This window comes from Rhamphochromis longiceps, linkage group LG19 (assembly GCF_057381845.1).
Source record: "Rhamphochromis longiceps isolate RC_006_pf linkage group LG19, R_longiceps_female_GT1.1, whole genome shotgun sequence".
NCBI lineage: Eukaryota > Metazoa > Chordata > Actinopteri > Cichliformes > Cichlidae > Rhamphochromis > Rhamphochromis longiceps.
Window position 1 is genome coordinate 23,573,727 of NC_140575.1, and position 6,914 is coordinate 23,580,640.

The window sequence follows — 6,914 nt, forward strand, 5'->3', positions numbered from 1 at the left end:
TTGTTTGTATTTGTTTTTTCAGTTTCCTACCACAGGGTTGGAATCAGGTGTTAAAGTTGGATTTGGGAGGTGGAAAGTTCAGCTGTAGCAGGGCAGCAGCGACTTTACATTTTGCAACATATAAGACCATATTACATTCGTGATGGAAAATTTTCCAACTCTTCACCAGTATAAAGCTGGATTTTAGTTGGTATCTTTATCTTTTGTTTCAAAGGTCAACAGCAATCGCTGACTTTGCACACAAATAAGCCTTTAAAAGCTTCTCCCCAAGAACAAAACAAAAGTGATTTTTCTTAAGCTGTGATTTTATTTTGTGATTTTTACTTTTATTACACCCTTTTTTAAAGTCGACATGGATAATATTAGCTGATAAACTTAGCATGCACATCATTAGAAAGTCAAATGTTTGCAGAAATATCGCAACAGCAGAAACATGTAGCTTCATCAAAATATAAAACACATCATATGCAGACAGGAAGTGTTGCTGAAGCTCTACTCTGAGCAGTGGTCAGGGTCCAGGGTTTGAATGACGGGGCTCTGTCCACTCAGGCTGGCCTCACAGCTCACTGAGCCCGCCTTCTTCCACTGGTCTGCAGAGAGACTCAGGGTGCTGCTCCAGCTGTAGCGGCCATCTGTCCCCAAGACCTCCAGGCTGGTTGAAACCCCTGAGGATGTGCTGGTGCTCCCCACCTTCCAGCCCAAATTCCAGTTTGAGGGGAAGCCCCCGGTGGCCAAACACACCACAGTGGCACTACTCTGTTTGTCTTCCTCTTTGGATGGAGGGAGGACAGTAAGGGTGGGCCTCACCACACCCGCTGGAGGAGAAAAGGTTGAAGATAACCGAAAAAAGAGATACAAATGTACAAACATAGGAATAAATATATATTTAGTGATTATTGATCAAACCTTTATTATTTCATGATGTTTTACAGTTAATAACTTGACCCTGTGATAATTTTCTTATTTGAAACTGACAAAGCTAAAGCACTCATGAGAATACAGTTAAAACTTCACATCTGTTTCTTTCACTTCCTTTAAACTTCATTTAAAATTGATCAACCATGAACACAAAATTGATCTAAATATACTGAGTTAATTTCCTTTTTCTAATATAAGTCGACAAAACATAATTCAATATTTGTTTTTATTTTATAATTCTTGAGTAAAAATACATTTTAAATCAAAGTCAGCTAAAAAGTCACTATCACAGATTTTATTATTGTAACTGGATAATATTTAAAGTGAAATGAACCCAAAAAACCATCAAAATTTGTTTTCTGTAAGTTCAGTTCCTTAAAAGACCGAATGAATATTGATTTAAGAAAAGTTTCTTTCAAAATGTTGCCATGACATTAATAATAATCATTGAATTTAATCAAAGTTCTGTTTAATAGATTGATTTAAATGCTTAATAAATACTATGTTTATCAAAAATTACGAATTTCTGGTACTTACAGCCAACGATGAGTTTGGTTCCTCCACCAAAAGTGTTCCACAGTGATACAAACTCATTAAGTGGCCGTACAAAAACCTCCTGCACTCTGAACAAACCTCTAACCACTGAAAATGAACCTTTTTTTCAAGTAAAACATCACAGTACAACTGATTAAATGCAGAAGATGATTTGACTAAAGTGACTTAAAATTATTTAATGAATTTAAATCATAATTGTCATTACTGTATTTTGAGTATTAAGAACTGAACGACAAAACGGAATTTTCACATTACACATATAATTTTTTTAAAACACACAAAACACTGTTTAAAACAGCAACGAGAAATGCCTCAAAAAAGCATGAATTGTGAAACTATGACAATATACTTAAGAACGTTATACAGGTATATTGTATTTATGATATCAAAATCAAAAATGAGCATACAGACCAGAGTGCCATTTTAATCCAGGTGTTAAAAATACGTAAATATGTTTCCAAATATGTTTTTCTCTATGGCATAAAATTATTAATGGTATTAATTCAATCAATTATTCTTCTGACTTTGTGCCTACGTTGCCCTCAGTGTGTTGAGAGCAGAGAAATCATTTCCATAGAGAGGAGGCTTTGCATCATCAGCTGATCCTCCAGAGAACTGAGAAGGTTTATAGTCCTGTGACTTCAACACTGCAGGACTCACATCTGTCAGTCAACACAGCAGAAAGCACAACCACCATGACTCTCATCACCATCCTCATCTGGACGCTGACCTGCTGCTGTTTTACAGGTTCATTCACTCAGCAACATTTCCAACATGATGTGCTGCTTTTTCTCTCATTGATTTCTGCTGATAAATGAATGATTTGTTTTTGTCTGCAGGAAGCAGCGGTCAGGTGACTGTGACTCAACCTCCAGTAGTGACATTTACTCCTGGAAACACTGTCACTCTGACCTGTAGGACCAACCGAGCTGTTTACAGATGGTCTGATGGTGATGAGGGTATGTACTGGTATCAACAGAAGTCTGGACAGACTCCAAAGCTCCTGATAAGATATGCGAAAAAGCTTCAGTCAGGAACACCAACTCGATTTAGTGGCAGTGGAAGCAGCTCTGACTTCTCTATGACCATCAGTGGAGTTCAGGCTGAAGATGCAGCAGTTTACTACTGTCAGAGTTTCCATGAAATAAACAGTGCTTATGTGTTCACACAGTGTTTTGTAGTTGTACAAAAACCTCCCTCAGTCAGACTGCAGAGAAACTGAGCTGTTACAGCAGGAACTGACTGCAGCTGCTGAAGAGGAAGAAACTCTGACACAGACCAGTGAACACAGAGCTGACAGTAACCTCACCAAGCACTAAATACTCATCTACACTTCTTTTGGGGAATTCTGAAATATCCACTCCCTTTTATCATCTTCAATGCCCTGTACCAACATAGAGCAGGGCAGCTATCTGAACACTGCTCCAACAGAGGTCGATCATCTTGTTAATAATTTTGCCTCCTCACTAAGTATGACTCTGGTTACTGTAGCTCATGAGAAAAAGAGATCCTCAAATCAAAAGTACTTGACTCTGTGGTATAACTCTCAAACACGCACCTTAAAGCAGATAACTTATAAGCTGGAAACAAAATGGCGTAAAACAAAGTTAGAAGATCATCTTTTTGCTTTAGTTTGCTGCATTATAAGAAAGCCCTCTGTAAAGCTAGAACATCTTTCTATTCATCACTGATTAAAGAAAATAAGAACAACCCAAGGTTTCTCTTCAGCACTGTAGCCAGGCTGACAAAAAATCAGAGCTCTTTTGACTCAACTGTTCCTTTAATGTTAACTAGTAATGACTTCATGAACTTCTTCACAAATAAAATTTGAACCATTAGAGAGAGAAAATACTCATAATCGTCTCACAGATGTAATATTATCTACAGCAACTTTCAGTGCCATTAATATTCATATAGAGTCTTTTTCTCCAGTTGGTCTTTCTGAGTTAACTTCAGTAACTGCTTCCTCAAATCATCAACGTGTCTTTTAGACCCCATTCCTACAAGACTGCGCAAAGAAGTCCTGCCATTAATTAATGCTTCAATCTTAAACATGATCAACCTGTCTCTAGTAATCGGCTATGTACCACAGGCCTTCAAGCTGGCAGTAGTTAAACAGTTACTTAAAAAGCCTTCTCTTGACCCAGCAATCTTTGCCAGTTAGTCTTAGCTTTCTTTCATGTCAAACATTCTTGAAAGAGTAGTTGTCAAACAGCTAACAGATCATCTGCAGAGGAATGGCTTATTTGAAGAGTTTCAGTCATGTTTCAGAGCTCATCACAGCACAGAAACAGAATCTGCTTATAGCCTCCAGTGTTGGGGAGTAACGGAATACATGTAACGGCAACGAAGAACAGAGGTAACCACGCACTAAATATAATAATAATAATGATAATGGATTGGATTTATATAGCGCTTTTCAAGGCACCCAAAGCGCTTTACAATGCCACTATTCATTCACTCTCGCATTCACACACTGGTGGAGGCAAGCTACGGTTTGTATACACACAAAAGTAACAAGAAAATGGCAGACAGGAGGGAGACACAGCTGACCCTAATTAGACAAGACAACAGTGATGCAAAACCCAAAACACTGAACACTGGACGTGGGTGTTTTAAAAGAGGTAAAAGAGGAAATACAAGACAGAAAGCCACAATTCCCAGAATAAAACTTAAAACAAAAACAGAAAACACTGGGTCGCAGTGTAACTGCTGAAGCGCTACTCTGAGCAGTGGTCAGGGTCAAGTGATGTTTCCAGTAACTCAGGTTATAATGTTTGGCTTTCTGAGTCAAGGTGAGAGTTTTTTTATTTGTTTGTTTTTAATTCTGTTTGTGCTGCTCATCTTTCTCTGATTTAACCTGATACATTTTCTGTTGTTTTTTCCTCAAGATTCACATCATTTTAGTCCTCATTTCAAAGTCATTTGCCAAAAGTTTTCTAACTCTGTTAAGCCAAGCCTGTAAGGGACTGTGACCATCAGCACCACAGGGAGTTGCTGGACTTAGTACCTTTAGAAACCTGGACAGCCTCCCAAACTCAGGAACTCCATCTTGACTCCAAGGCAGTAGATCTGGTTCTCAGTACACTTTATCCACCAGTGATCTTCAGGCAGTAGATGCTGCAGATTATTACTGTGGGTTACCATGGTAGTGAAGTGTTTACACAATGATTCATGGCTGCATAAAAAATTTCTTCACTTTGGCTGAAGGCTGCGGGTGTAGAGTTTTCAACTGCAATGAGAATAACTAGTCTCTCTCTCTCTCTCTCTCTCTCTCTCTCACACACACACACACACACACACACACACACACACACACACACACACACACACACACACACACCACTACACAGGGAAACAAGGGACAGCAGTACAATAGAAAAATGTATTTGGTTAATTTTATTAATTTGATTAGTAAAATTTTAATATTAATTCTACAGTTTGCCAGAAGGCCACGAAGGGAAGCAAGAGAACATGTGTTGTTCTTTGATGATACTTTGAGTCAGATTTTTGCAGTATTAATTCCTTGAGAAAACCAGACTGGATTGGCTTAGAGGCTCAAAATCCAAGTCTTAGTCAAAAAACTTGCACAGAAAATTCATCTAGTCATCAAAACCAAATATTGAACCCAGACCCTGTACACAGTTTTTAACTTAATCAGCTACTTTGATTTGAACTAAACAATGATTGCATTCCATACATGAAAATGTTGTTTGTATTTGTTTTTTCAGTTTCCTACCACAGGGTTGGAATCAGGTGTTAAAGTTGGATTTGGGAGGTGGAAAGTTCAGCTGTAGCAGGGCAGCAGCGACTTTACATTTTGCAACATATAAGACCATATTACATTCGTGATGGAAAATTTTCCAACTCTTCACCAGTATAAAGCTGGATTTTAGTTGGTATCTTTATCTTTTGTTTCAAAGGTCAACAGCAATCGCTGACTTTGCACACAAATAAGCCTTTAAAAGCTTCTCCCCAAGAACAAAACAAAAGTGATTTTTCTTAAGCTGTGATTTTATTTTGTGATTTTTACTTTTATTACACCCTTTTTTAAAGTCGACATGGATAATATTAGCTGATAAACTTAGCATGCACATCATTAGAAAGTCAAATGTTTGCAGAAATATCGCAACAGCAGAAACATGTAGCTTCATCAAAATATAAAACACATCATATGCAGACAGGAAGTGTTGCTGAAGCTCTACTCTGAGCAGTGGTCAGGGTCCAGGCTTTGAATGACGGGGCTCTGTCCACTCAGGCTGGCCTCACAGCTCACTGAGCCCGCCTTCTTCCACTGGTCTGCAGAGAGACTCAGGGTGCTGCTCCAGCTGTAGCGGCCATCTGTCCCCAAGACCTCCAGGCTGGTTGAAACCCCTGAGGATGTGCTGGTGCTCCCCACCTTCCAGCCCAAATTCCAGTTTGAGGGGAAGCCCCCGGTGGCCAAACACACCACAGTGGCACTACTCTGTTTGTCTTCCTCTTTGGATGGAGGGAGGACAGTAAGGGTGGGCCTCACCACACCCGCTGGAGGAGAAAAGGTTGAAGATAACCGAAAAAAGAGATACAAATGTACAAACATAGGAATAAATATATATTTAGTGATTATTGATCAAACCTTTATTATTTCATGATGTTTTACAGTTAATAACTTGACCCTGTGATAATTTTCTTATTTGAAACTGACAAAGCTAAAGCACTCATGAGAATACAGTTAAAACTTCACATCTGTTTCTTTCACTTCCTTTAAACTTCATTTAAAATTGATCAACCATGAACACAAAATTGATCTAAATATACTGAGTTAATTTCCTTTTTCTAATATAAGTCGACAAAACATAATTCAATATTTGTTTTTATTTTATAATTCTTGAGTAAAAATACATTTTAAATCAAAGTCAGCTAAAAAGTCACTATCACAGATTTTATTATTGTAACTGGATAATATTTAAAGTGAAATGAACCCAAAAAACCATCAAAATTTGTTTTCTGTAAGTTCAGTTCCTTAAAAGACCGAATGAATATTGATTTAAGAAAAGTTTCTTTCAAAATGTTGCCATGACATTAATAATAATCATTGAATTTAATCAAAGTTCTGTTTAATAGATTGATTTAAATGCTTAATAAATACTATGTTTATCAAAAATTACGAATTTCTGGTACTTACAGCCAACGATGAGTTTGGTTCCTCCACCAAAAGTGTTCCACAGTGATACAAACTCATTAAGTGGCCGTACAAAAACCTCCTGCACTCTGAACAAACCTCTAACCACTGAAAATGAACCTTTTTTTCAAGTAAAACATCACAGTACAACTGATTAAATGCAGAAGATGATTTGACTAAAGTGACTTAAAATTATTTAATGAATTTAAATCATAATTGTCATTACTGTATTTTGAGTATTAAGAACTGAACGACAAAACGGAATTTTCACATTACACAT

At 37.5% G+C, this 6,914-nt stretch overlaps 2 pseudogenes across 2 annotated transcripts; both read right to left on the reverse strand.

Moving 5' to 3' along the window:
- Window positions 1–273: 273 nt before the first annotated feature.
- Window positions 274–2,170, reverse strand: LOC146646774 (immunoglobulin lambda constant 2 pseudogene; annotated as a pseudogene). The gene is made up of 3 exons (XR_014908720.1): window positions 2,134–2,170; window positions 1,456–1,572; window positions 274–815 (listed from the first exon to the last, which is right to left on the reverse strand). The product of XR_014908720.1 is annotated as an immunoglobulin lambda constant 2 pseudogene (transcript).
- A 3,287-nt stretch (window positions 2,171–5,457) lies between these two features.
- Window positions 5,458–6,914, reverse strand: LOC146646775 (Ig lambda chain C region pseudogene; annotated as a pseudogene). Its single transcript, XR_014908721.1, has 3 exons — window positions 6,911–6,914; window positions 6,638–6,754; window positions 5,458–5,997 (listed from the first exon to the last, which is right to left on the reverse strand). The product of XR_014908721.1 is annotated as an Ig lambda chain C region pseudogene (transcript).